Raw genomic sequence first — 14,253 nt, forward strand, 5'->3', positions numbered from 1 at the left:
TGTTTCTCTGTTATTCTATTACTTCCTTCTTTTGTGTTAAATAGATATTTTCTAGTGTACTATTTTAATTCCCTTGTCGTTTCTTTTGCTATATATTTTTGAGTTATTTTCTTAGTTGTCTGAGAATTATAATTAACTTTTTTATTTAAAAATTTTTGATTAATGCATGATAACCATATGTATTTATGGGGCACAGTGGTATTCTGATACATGCATATGTAATGATAAAATCAAGGTATTTAGGATATCCATCACCTCAATATTTACCATTTCTTTGTGCTGGGGACATTTAAAATTTCCCCTTCTAGCTATTTTGAAATATATAATAAATTGTTGTTAACTGTAGTCACTTTACTATACATATATAACTTATTTTGTCTATCTAAGTGTATGTTTGCACCCATTGACCAACCTCTCTTCATCCCTCACCTCTACACTTCTCAGCCTCTGGTAACTATAATTCTACTCTCTATCTCTACGAGATCAACTTTTTTAGCTTCCACATATTAGTGAGAACATGCAATATTTGTCTTTCTGTGCCTGGCTTATTCCACTAACATAATGGCCTCGAATTCCATCCATGCTGCACAAATGACACAATTTTATTCTTTTTATGGCTGAATTATGTTCCATTGTGTATATATACCACATTTTCCTTATCTGTCTATTCATTGATGGACATTTAATTTTGTTCTATAGCTTGGTTATTGTGAATAGCACTGCGATAAACATGGAGAAGAACATTTTAATTTATAACAATCTACTTTTGATTAATATCAATTTAATTTCAATTGCATACAATAATTTTTTGTTATATAGCTTTTTTCTCTCCTCCCTCCTTTGCACTATTATTATCATACAAATTACATCTTTATACTTCATAAGCCAGTCAACAGAGTTTTTAAATTACTACTTTATGTGATTTTCTTTTAAATTAGAAGAAACAAGTCACAAATGAAATGCATTTATACTATCTTTTATATTTACCTTTGTTCTTATTTCTTCTTGCAGGTACAGTCTAGTGTCCTATTTAGTCTGAAGGACTGAATCCCTTTAGTATTTGTTGTAGGGTAATTCTGCTAGTGACAAGTTCTTTGTTTTTGTTTGTCTGGGAATGTCTTAATGTCTCATTCACTTTTGAAAGAGAATTTTGCTGCATATAGAATTATCGAGTTATAGTATTTTTTCTTGTAAATAATTAGGAGGACCTTCGTAAGTATAAAATTAAACCTATGAGTCATTTAGGATAAGAATGTTAGTTCAAATGTGTTATTTTTTTCAGAATAGTTAACAGAAACAAAGTCAAAATCAATTAGAGTCTAGAAAATAATTGTAATTAATGGAGTAGAAGGATAATTCATTTTACTTGTTTATTTATTTATTTTTTAAAATTTATTTTAGTGAACTGTGTGCAGGTTTGAACCTATGTGCAGGGTTACATGTACAGGTTTGTAACATAGGTGCACTCATGTTACAGAGTTTTGTTGTACAGATTGTTTCATCACCCAGGTACAATGCCTAGTACCCAATAGATATTTTCCTCTTCTCCTTTCCCTTCTTCTGCCCTGCACCCTCTAGTAGGCCCCAGTGTCTGTTGTTTCCATCTTTGTATTCATGTGTTCTCAAAATTTAGCTCCCACTTATAAATGAGAATATGTGGTATTTGGTTTTCTGTTCCTGCAGTAGTTTGCTAAGGATAATGGCCTCCAGCTCTATCCATGTTCCTGCAAGGGACATGTTTTTGTTCTTTTTTACAGCTGTAGTATTCCATGGTGTATATGTACCACATTTTCTTTATCCAGTCTACAACTGATGGGCATTTAGGTGGATTCTATGTCTTTGCTATTGTGAATAGTGCTGTAAAGAACATACATGTGCATATGTATTTATGGTAAGATGATTTATAATCTTTTGGGTGTATACTCAGTAATGGGATTGCTGGGTTGAATGGTAGTTCTGTTTTTAGCTCCTTGAGAAATCACCGTACTGCTTTCAACAATGGTTGAACTTTCACTTCTACCAACAATGTATAAGAGTGCCCTTTTCTCCACAACCTCAACAACATCTGTTATTCTTTGACTTTTTAGTAATAGTCATTCTTACTGGTGTGAGATGGTATCTCATTGTGGTTTTGATTTTGAGCATTTTTTCACATGCTCATTGGCCACATTTATGTCTCCTTTTTGAAAAGTGTCTGTTCATGTCCTTTGCCCACTTTTTAATGGGATTTTTTTTTTCTTGTAAATTTGCTTAAGATTCTTGTAGATGCTGGATATTAGATCTCTGCCAGGTGCATAGTTTGCAAATATTTTCTCCCATTGAGTAGGTTGTCTGTTTACTTGGTTGATAGTTTCTTTTTGCTGTGCAGAAGCTCTTTAGTTTAATTATATCCCATTTGTCAATTTTTGCTTTTCTTATGATTGCTTTTAGCATCTATGTCATTAAATCTTTGCCCATTCCTGTGTCCAGAATGATACTGCCTAAGTTGTCTTCCAGGGTTTTTATAGTTTTCAGTTTTACATTTAATTCTTTAATCTATTTTGAGTTGATTTTGTACATGGTTTATGGGAGGGATCCGGTTTTAGTCTTCTGCATATGTCTAGCCAGTTATCCCAGCACCATATATTGAATGGGTAGTTCTTTCCTTATTACTTGTTTTTGTCAGTTTTGTTGAAGATCAGAGACTGTAGGTGTATGACCTTATTTCTGGGCTCTCTATTCTGTTCCCTTGGTCTATGTGTCTGTTTTTGTACCAGTACCATGCTGTGTTGGTTACTATAGCCCTGCAGTATAGTTTTAAGTCAGATAACGTAATGCCTTCAGCTTTGTTCTTTTTGCTTAGGATTGCCTTGGCAGTTCAGTTTTGGAGCTCATTATTGGTCTGTTCAGGGATTTAATTTATTTCTGGCTCAATTTTGGGAGTGTGTTTGTGTCTAGGAATTTATCCATCTCTTCTGTGTTTTGTAGTTTGTGTGCATAGAAGTGTTCATAGGAGTCTCTGATGGTTATTTGATTTCTGTGGGGTCACTGGTAATATTCCCTTTGTCATTTCTAATTGTGTTTATTATCTGTATCTTCTCTCTTCTCTAATATATTCTAGGGAGTGGTCTACCTATCTTATCATTTTTTTTCAAAAAACCAGCTCCTGCATTCATTGATCTTGTGAATGATTTTTTCTGTCTCAGTCTCTTTCACTTCAGCTCTGATTTTGGTTATTTCTTGCCTTCTGTTAGCTTTGGGATTGGTCTGCTCTCGCTTCTCTAGTTCTTTTAGTTGTGATGTTAGGTTGTTGATTTGCCATCTTTCTAACTTTTCAGCATGAGCATTTAGTGCTATAAATTTCCCTCTTACCACTACCTTAGCTGTGTCCCAGAGATGGTATATTGTATCTTTGTTTTCATTCGTTTCAAAGAACTTCTTGATTTCTGTCTTAATTTCATTTATTTACCCCAAAGTCATTCCAGAGCCCGTTGTTTAATTTCCATGTAATTGTACGGTTTTGAGTGACTTTTTTGGTCTTGATTTCTATTTTTATTGCACTGTGGTCTGAGAGAGTGGTATAATTTTAGTTCTTTTGCATTTGCTGAGGAGTGTTTTATGTCCCAGTGTGTGGTCAGTTTTAGAGTATGTGCCGTATGCAGATGAGAAAAATGTATATTCTGCTGTTTTGGGGTGGAGAGTTCTGTAAAGATCTATTAGATTCATTTGGTCCAATGTTGAGTTCAGGTCCTGAATGTCTTTGTTAATTTTCTGTCTCAATGATCTGTCTAATACTGTCAGTGGAGCAGTGGTCTCCCACTATCATTGTGTGGGAGTCTAGGTCTCTTAGAAGGTCTCTAAGGACTTGCTTTTTGAATCTGAATGCTCCTGGGTTGGGTGCATGTATATTGAGATAGTTAAGTCTTCCCGTTGAATTGAACCCTTTACCATTATGTAATATCCTTCTTTGTCTTTTTCGATCTTTGTTGGTTTGAATTCTGTTTTGTCTGCAAAAGAAGGATTGCAAACCCTTCTTTTTCTGTTTTCCATTTGCTTGGTAGATTTTTCTCTGTCTATTTGTTTTGAGCCTATGGGTATCATTGCATGTGAGATGGGTTTCTCAAAGACACATACCAATGGGCCTTGGTTCCGGTTCCTTATCCAGCTTGTTACTATGTGCCTTTTAACTGGGGCATTTAGCCCCTTGTAAAGGGCTAACTCAAGGTTAGTATTGATATGTGTGGATTTGATCCTGCCATCATGATGTTAGCTAGTTATTATGCAGACTTGTTTGTGTGGTTGCTTTATAGTGTCACTAGTCTATGTACTTAAGTGTGTTTTTGTAGTGGCTGGTAACAATCTTTCCTTTCCATGTTTAGCACTTCCTTCAAAAGCTCTTGTAAGGCAGATCTCATGGTAATGAAATTCCTCAGCCTTTGCTTGTCTGAAAAGGGTCTTATTTCTCCTTCATTTCTGAAGCTTAGTTTGGCCAGATATGAAATTCTGGCTTGGAATTTCTTTTCTTTAAGAATGTTGAATATTGGCTCCCAATCTCTTCTGGCTTGTAGGGTTTCTGCTGAGAAGTCTGCTGTTAGTCTGATGGGCTTCCCTTTGTAGGTGACCTGACCTTTATCTCTAGCTGCCTTTAACATTTTTTCTTCATTTTAACCTTAGAGAATCTGATGTGTCTTGGGAATGATATTTTTGTGGAGTATCTTTCTGGGGTTCTCTGGATTTCTTGAATTTGAATGTTGGCCTCTCTAGATAAGTTGGGGAAGTTCTCATGGGTGATATCCTGGAGTATGTTTTCCAGGTTGCTTACACTCTTTTCAGCTCTTTCAGGGACACCAATATGACCCCATATTTCTCAGAGGTTTTGTTTATTCCTTTTCATTCTCTTTTTTCTATTCTTGCCTGACTGTGTTATTTCAGAACGCCTGTCTTAAAGCTCTGAGATTCTTTCATCAACTTGGTCTAGTCTGCTGTTAATACTGTGGTTGCATTATGAAATTCTTGTAGTGTGTTTTTCAGCTCTATAAAGTCAGTTATCTTCTTTTCTATACTGGCTATTTTGTATGTCAGCTCCTGTGTTGTTTTATTGTGATTCTTAACTTCCTTGGATTAAGCATCAGCATACTCCTGCATCTCAGTGATTTTCATCCCTATCCATATTTTGAATTCTATTTTTGTCATTTCAGTCATCTCAGCCCAGTTCAGAGTCCTTGCTGGAGATGTAGTGCAGTCATTTTGAGGAAAGAAGATACTCTGACTTTTTGAGTTGTCAGAGCTCTTGCCTGGTTCTTTTTCACATTTATGGGTTGATATTCCTTCAATCTTTGAAGTTGTTATCCTTTGGATCGAGTGTTTTTTTTTCTTTCTTTCTTGTATCCTCTTTGATAACCTTGGGGTTTGATTGTGGTATAAGATGGGTTCAATTGACTGGCTTTGCTTCTGAAAGATTTTAGGGGGCCAAGGTTGAGCTCAAGACTTCTAGACTGCATGCTGTAACTCTTGGGGACTTGTATCTGACCCTGGCTTTGTTCTGTAGCTACTTGAGGTTAGGAACTGCTGCATTGGGGAAGCGGAGATACTCCTAGCCTGCTGCTCACAACACTCACATAGGTGGTGCCAGTCAAGTGCTTTGTAGGGCAGCAGAAGCAGGATTCATCCTCCTTCACATGTGCTAGCAGTGGTGCAGCATGCTTGTCAGCTGTAGCAGGGTGCTAGTGGGTGTCAGGGTGCCAGCCTCTACATAGGCATTTGTAGCAGTGGCAGTGGCAGTCTGGCTTGAGGGGGAGAGGGACCCCACCAGTGACTGTGTGTGTGTTTGCACTGGTGGTGGTGATAGCTCCGGGACAGGGTGCTGGTGGGTTCAAGACTGTATGTGCCTTCTGTGCACATTCCCATGGGTGCTGGTGGTTGCTCAGAGTGGGAGCTGATCCATTGTTTTCTTTGCCTTGTTTCATACTGGCAGCAGTGCCAATGCCAGGGGTGCTGGTGGGCTCCATGCATGCCAACACCCTGACAACCACGGTGGTATGGGGGTGGGGCACAAGGTGAGGTGCACTCATACTGGCAGCAATGGCATGGGGGCAGGGTGCATGTGTACATGTTCTCTGGTGGGGCTGGTGGGGAAGGTAAGGCAAGGTCTGCCTGTGTACGTAGGTGCCAGCAAAGCGATGTGGGGAGTGGCTATGGGTGAGTGCGTGCAGGTCAAGAGGCAAGGAGGAGGCTACAGTGGGAGGAGGGCATGGGTGGGCTGGTAATGTGTACATGCAGGGCTGCTCTGTTGGAGGTCTCTGCCCATCAGACCCAGTCTTCCAGTGCAGGAACTATGATGTGGGCCCCCAGGAGGTAGCTGGAGGCTGTACTGCAAGAGGCATGGCTGGGCTGGGGCCCCAGGAGAGGCCCACAGACTGGGGGATTCACCAGTTGGATTGGTCCATCTCATTGGCAAGAGTGCCCTGCAGAGTTTAGGTCCAACAGCTCGCCTAGGGCTAAAGTCTCCTATGGGAGAAAGTCAAGCCTAGGGGGATGGGTGTCCCTTGCTGTGTTCCACTACAGACTCCTGTACCAAACCCTCTGAGCTCTGTACAGGCTGGAGTTCTGCCTTTGCCACTTACTCTAAGAAGCTCTTCTTGCCATCTCAAGTGTCTGCATTGGACAAGAGGTCCCCTCCTGCCAGGATTCCAGAGGCCTGTGGTGAGAGAGTGTTGCTCCTTGCCTGTTCAACTCACCCTTTCTGCAGTTGTGGAGGGACAGGAATGAGTTCCAGGGCGTGTTAACCTTATGCAGGGTTCCCAGCTTCCTTCCGCTTTAGCCTAGTATCTGTGTCCTTTCTCCATTCTCTCTCAATGCCTTCTGTCTGAAGATCTGCTAGAAGTACATCAGTCTTCCTGATGCCACAGTCCTGCAGTGGAAGATGTTCCTCCTGGCTGCATCTAGTTAGCCATCTTGGACCAGCAATCAGTTTACAGTCTTTTTTTCAGCACTTTAAATATGTCATTTCATTGCCTTCTGTTTTCCTTAGTTTTTGAAGGTAAATCAATTGTTAATTTTATTGAGGATATCTTGAATGTGATAAATATCTTCCCTCTTGCTGTTTTAAAGATGCTCTCTTTGTCTTTGACTCTTGACAGTTTGATTATGCTATGTCTTGGTGTGGATATCTTTGAGTGGATCATATTTGGAGGTTGCTGAGTTTCTTGGATGTTTAGATTGTTGTTTTTGACCATTATTTCTCCAAATATTCTTTCTACTTTTTTCTCTTTCTTTTTCTAAGACTAATTTTGTGTGTGTTGCTATGCTTGATGGTGTTCCACATGTCTCTGAAGATTTACTTATTTTTCTTCATTCTTTTTTCTTTTATTTTCTTAGATTAGATAATCTCAATTGATGAAACTTCAAATTCACTGATTATTTGTTCTGCTAACTCAAATGTATTGTTAAGAACCTTTAATGAAATTTTTGTAAGTTATTTTATTTTCCAATGCCAAAATTTCTATTTTTTTAATGAAATCAACTTTTTAGAGTGGTTTTAGGTTCACAGAAAAATTGAGCTGAAGACCTGGAGATTACTCATATACCCCATACACCACATCTATTTGTTTTAAAAAATAATTCATCATATTTCTTTATTGATATTCTCTCTTTGGGGAGACATTTTCTCATACTTTCCTTTAGTTCTTTAGACATGGCTTTAAATTCTTTAAACAGATTTACAACAAACAATGTGAAGTCTTTATCTAGAAAGTTCAATCCCTGAGCTTCCTCAGGATAGTTTCTATTAACTGCTCTTTTATTCCCTGTTTGTGTAGGCCATACTTTCTTTGAATGTCTCATAATTTTTTCTTGAGAACAGTTCATGGATTTAAAATAATTTAACTCTGGGAATCAAATCCCACTCCCAAGTTTGTTGTTGCTCTTTGTTGTTATTGTTGCTGTTTGGTTGTTTATTGGCTTTCCTAAACTAGTTCTGTAAGGTCTATATTCTGTCTTGTGTGTGGCTACTGAAGTCTCTGCTTAGATAGCCTAATAATTAGCTATTATTTGGACAGTACTTAAATAGCTTGTGAGTAATTTTTCCAGCCTTTGCTGAGGGACTCTGTGTGCTGTGCATCCCTTTAACATTCAGCCAGGCAATTTACAGCTCCCCCTTGGCCTTTACTTCCTGCTTATACAGAACCTCATGTTCAGGTCTGGAGGTGATAGGTCAGGTCATTTTTAGGTCTTTCCTGGGCATTGCTCTGTATATGCCTGTAGCTTTCTGGATTTTCAAGCATCCAGTTGGAGCTTTTCAAAGCCTTTATGAACATTTCATTCCTCAGATTTTACTTTTATGTTGTTTGGTCAGCTTTTTGTTTGCTCCAACTCTTCTCAATACTACAGGCAGCTGCAATGTTAAATGGTGAACACTAAATGCTTCAGGAAAAGATTGTTCTCACTTACCAAACTCTGATTCATGTCAGATAAATATGAGTTCAGCAAATGAAGTTTACCAAGGAAAGTGCTAGACACATCAAGTAACAATTCCCTAGAGTTGGGCTTTTGGGCAGCTCCAAACCTGTTGGCACCCTCCAGTGTTGCTAGGATGCTGATTTTCACAGTTACCATGATTGCCAGGCTATTGGTTTTCAAGACTACCATGGGAGAGGAAGATGTAAACAGGGCAAGGGAAACAGCACAAAGCATACTGTTCATATTGATGTTCAGCCATTTTTCTTTTCTTTCTTCTTTTCAAGACAGGGTCTTGTTCTGTCTAGGAGGTTGGAGTGCAGTGGCACAATCATAGCTCACTGCAGCCTTGACCTCCCAGGCTCAAGCAATTTTCCCTACTCAGCCTCTTGAGTAGCTGGGACCACAGGTGAGGACCACCATGCCTGGTGAACTTTTTGATTTTAGGTAGAAACGGCGACTCTCTATGTTGCCCAGGCTTGTCTCACACTCCTGGCTTCAAATGGTCCTCCTACCTCAGCTTCTCAAAGTGATGGGATTAGAGGTGTGAGCCACTGCACCCAGCCCAGCCATTTTTCTTGAATAAATTATCCTTGGATTGTTGTAAGTCTTAGGTACTCTCCAAAGTTCTAAAAAGTTCGATTTTCCACATTTTTTTCTGTTTTGTTGTTGTTGTTGTTGTTGTTATTGCTTTTTTGAAGGAGCAAATTTTCAGACATCTTTACTCAATCATTGTTGAGGTCAGTCTCTTCCAAATGCTTTAAAAAAATCCATTGATAGATTCATATGATTTTTCTAATTTAGTTACTTGGTGTGGTGAATTACAATGACAAATTTTATTTGAATTCCTGTGGAAAAATCCATATGATCATGATATAATTTTTAACTATATATTTTGAATTCAGTTAACATTTCATTTAGAATTTTGCATCTGTATTTTTAGAGGAAGCGGGACCAACAGTTTAATTTTTTGTTCTGATCTTATCCAATTGTGAAAATTAGATTTATATTAGTTTTAGAAAATGATTTAGGACAGCTTTATCTCATTTTCTGTATTTTTGAAACAATCTGTATGAGTTAGAACTTATCTATTCCTTGAAATTTTGGCAAAATGCACCCATAAAACCAACTGGGCCAGGCAACATTTGTGGGAAGGGGATATGGCAATTTCATAATTGTTTTGATAAGATCTAAATTTATTCCCCATTATTTTGTCATGTCTCCTTTTTCCCCCTCTTTTTTACGGCTCTCTGATCATCTTGTGTGGAAATCTAATTTTTGCACCTGAACAAAAATATCACACAAAATTTTCTAACAATGACTTCTGTCTCTTGTGAAGATTATCTGTAGAAAATCACTGCTTCTTTTAATTTTTAGAATAACAAACTTCCTCACTTCTTCTGCACTCTTTTTTATAGGGATTATGTTGTGTATGTTTGTGTGTGTGTTTTATTTACTCATTTGCAAATAAGAGAGTTATCTATAAGAGAACTTACAAAATTGAAATGCATGGCTTCTCCCTCTTCTGTCTTCTATAACAAATCCTTCTTAGATCTACAATTGGTAGCATTCAATTCTGAGCCCAATTCTAGTGTTTTTCCAGCATCCATACATTATGATTCTGCTCACCAGAGGTGCTATCTTCTGTTCCCTTTTTCTGGTTTTCTGGTACTCTGAACCAATGGAGTAAATGACAGACTCTATTCCTCCAAATGAATTTGCTGTACCAGGGCTTTTTCTTTTTTTTCCACTTGCCTACCATCCTTTTCTGAAGGAGAATTTCCATTCCAGCCACTTATGCTTTTTTTTTTTTTTTTTTTTTAATGTGAGACAGAGTCTTGCTTTGTCACCCAGGCTGGAGTGCAGTGGTGCGATCTTGGCTCACTGCAACCTCCGCGTCCCGAGTTCAAGCGATTCTCCCGCCTCAGCCTCCCTGGTAGCTGGGACAACAGGCACATGCCACCGTGCCCAGCCGATTTTTGTATTTTTAGTAGAGATGGAGCTTCACCATGTTGGCCAGGCTGGTCTTGAACTCCTGACCTCAAATGATCTGCCCGCCTCAGCTTCCCAAAGTGCTGGGATTACAGGTGTGAGCCATCACACTCGGCCTAGTTTGCTTTTTTATTATAGTAAAACACCGTTCCCCTTTGTAACAATATTTTCCTAGAAGTGCCTTCTCTGAATGACTGTAGATAGAAGAGAAGGTTGAAAGAAAACTCATAAAAAAGGAATATCATAACAACAAAAGGATGGCTACTCAACAATCTGGTTGGTCCTGATCTTAGTTTTCTGAGCCAGGGATAATATTGTGAATGAGAGACAAGTGTCCTTATATTTTATTTTAATTGTTGTTTGGGCTTCTAAAAAATTTTATTATTGTTGTTAACCAGAAGGAAGCCACCTGTTGTATCTCTCAATTCAGCTCCATAGGACTTGTAGATAGCGAAAATTCCGTTTGGTTTCTGGCAACCAGCTTGTCTACATGTCTCAGTCTTGTGAGTTGTTTTTAATTTTGGGCTTCTCCTCTTTCTTGGTAATTTTATTGGGCTTTTGGAAGTAACTGCATCAGGGATTGCTAATTTGATTCAATTTAAAAAAGAAGTTCCACTGCAAATGAATTTAAAAATAATTTTTTCAAGTTATATAAGGAATAGTTAAGATTCACTTTTGAATTGCTTTAATTTATAGATTAACCTGTGAAGGATTTTCATCTTTATAATATTTATTCTTTCTTTTCCAGAATTTTTATTCACAGTTTAACATAAATTTTACATTCCTTTAAAACATCTCTATTTTACATTTTTCTTGTTGGTATAAATTGTTTTCATTTTAATTTCTGGCTACATTTAATGATATAGAAATGGAATAGAGAAATACTACGGATTTATATGAGTATCTTATCACAGATTACTTTGTTGAACTCTTTTAATAGCTTTGATAGTTTTATAGGTGATTTAAAATATTTTTCTAGGTATACAATAATATTGCCTGAAATTAACATTTTATTTTTCCTCCCTGATATCTAAAATTATTCAGATGTCATTGCATTTGTAAGTCTGAAATGCAGTATTAATTAGTAAACAGTGAAAACGGGCATTTAAATTTTGTTTCTGTTCTTAACGGGACACCTCTAGTGTTTTCTCAATTACTTAGAGTGTTAGTTCAGGATTTTAAGTAGGTAACTCATTTGTATTGAGTATTCTTCCACATTGTAAGGATTTAATAACATTTTTGTGAAGTTAAATGAAGTATCTTTCCATTTTTATATTTTCTGTTGAAAACTCTTAAATAAGTTCTGGTGTTTTCTTGGAAAACCTTTAGGTGCCTATTGAAATATTGTTTTTATTATTTGTACTATTAACATGATATATTGTTTTGATAATTTTTCTTATGTTGAATATTCCTTAGATTCCTGTGACAAATTCCATTTGTCCATGGTGTGTGTTTTTTTTGTAAATATCTGAATTGCTTGCATTTTGTTTAACGTTTTGGCATGTATGTTAATAAATAAAATTGGCCGGTAGCTTTTAAAATAGTGTGGTTATCAGGTTATTTAGATCCTAGATAATATTTTACTTATTGTTTTACCATTTTTTAAAATGTTCAAAGTGGTTTATATAATATTGATATTATTCCCTGATCATTTTAGATAACTTATCTATAAATGTATATAATCCCTCAGCTTTCTTTGATTTTCTAATTTGTTTTTCAGTTTTTATAATATTTTATAAAAAGAAATTATTCATTACATGAAATTCATTTTCATACAACTGTATATTCACTCACTTTAGTTTCTATTTTGATTATGTATTTTTTCTGACCTTTATTTTATTTATTTGTATTTTACTTGATTAAATTTTTGGTGTTTATCTGTTTTTGGCAACTCAGATCTTGGTTTTATTTTTTAATTATATTCCTATTCCATTTTCTGATATCCTGATTTAATTTAATTTTTTCCTTTTCTTATTTTTGTTGAGGTTGTCTTTTTTCTCATAGAAGCGAATTAACTTCTGTAAAAATGTTTCCAAATTGTCTCTCATATACCAGGCACTCTTCTACATGCTGGGGATATGAATAATGGTGACCAAAGTTCTTGTTCTTATGGGATTATATCTGTGTCTATATCTATGTCCACACACATTCCATAAGTATATGTAATTCATATAAAAATAGTATATAATAAATATATGTATATTATTGTGGCAAGAATACTTAACATGAGACCTACCCTCTTAAATTTTAAGTGTATGGAACAATATTGTTAGCTATGTGCACAATGTTGTACAACAGATCTCTAGATATTAATATATTTGTATCTGTCTCTAGAAATTATTCATCTTGTGTAACTGAAAACTTATTCCCATTTAACAGGAACTTCCCATTTGCCCCCTCCCTCAGCTCCTGGCAGCACTATTCTACTTTCTACTTCTATGAGTTTGACTAATTTAGATACTGCATATATTAATAAGTGTCATCATGCAGTATTCGTCCTTCTGTGACTGGCTTATTTCACTTAACATAATATCCTTAAGGTTCATCCATGATGTTGCTTATGGCAGGATTTTCTTCTTTTATAAGGCTGAACAATATTCCATTGTGTGCCTATACTACATTTTCTTTATTCATTCATCTGTCAATAGACATTTAGTTTGTTTTCACTTCTTGACTATTGTGAACAATACTGCAATGAACATGAGAATACAAATATCTTCTGAACATCATGATTTCAATTTTTTGGATAAATATTGGAAAGTAGGATTACTGGATCAAATGGCAGTTCTATTACATTTTTAATGTTTTGAGGAAACTCCAAAGTGTTTTCTATAATAGCTGCACAATTTTATCCTTGCTAACACTTGGTATCTTTTGTTTTTTGACAATAGCCATCCTAACGTCTGTGAAGTAATCTCTCACTGTGGTTTTGATTTGCATTTTCCAGATGATTAAGTGATATTGAGCATGTTTTCATATGTCTGTTGGCCATTTATGTTTTCTTTGGAGAAATGTCTATTCAACTCCTTTGGCCATTTTCAAATTGAGTTATCGGTTTTTTTTTTTTTTTTTTTTTTTTTGCTACTGAGTTGCATGAGTTTCTTATCAGATATATGATTTGCAAATATTTTCTTCCATCCTGTAGGTTGTCTTTTTGCTCTGTTGATTGTTTTCTTTGCTGTGGAGAAGATTTTTAGTTTGATATAGTTTCACTTTTCTTTTTTTTCTTTTTTCTTTTTTTTTTTTTTTGAGACGAAGTCTTGCTCTGTCGCCCCGGCTGGAGTGCAGTGGCGTGATCTCGGCTTACTGCAAGCTCCGCCTCCCAGGTTCACGCCATTCTCCTGCCTCAGCCTCCTGAGCAGCTGGGACTACAGGCTCCTGCCACCACGTCTGGCTAATTTATTTTTGTATTTTTAGGAGAGACGGGGTTTCACTGTGTTAGCCAGGATCGTCTCCTTCTCCTGACTTTGTGATCCGCCCGCCTCAGCCTCCCAAAGTGCTGGGATTATAGGCGTGAGCCACCACGCTTGGCCAGTTTCACTTTTCTATTTTGGCTTATGTTCCCTGTGCTTTTGGTGTTATACCAAGACCAGTGTGATGAAGCTTTTCCCTGTTTTTTCTAAAAGTTTTGCCATTTCAGTTCTTACATTTAAATCTTTAATCCATTTTGAGTTGCTTTTGTGGATTATGCAACACAAAGGTCCAACCTCATTTTTTTCACATGTGTATATCCAGTTTTTCCAGGACCACTTGTTGAAAGACTATCTTTTCATTGTGTTTTCTTGGCTTCTTTGTCAAAGGTCAATTGACCACAGATTCATGGAATTA

The sequence above is a fragment of the Trachypithecus francoisi genome, unplaced genomic scaffold (genome assembly GCF_009764315.1).
Source record: "Trachypithecus francoisi isolate TF-2019V2 unplaced genomic scaffold, Tfra_2.0 Lachesis_group16, whole genome shotgun sequence".
Lineage (NCBI taxonomy): Eukaryota > Metazoa > Chordata > Mammalia > Primates > Cercopithecidae > Trachypithecus > Trachypithecus francoisi.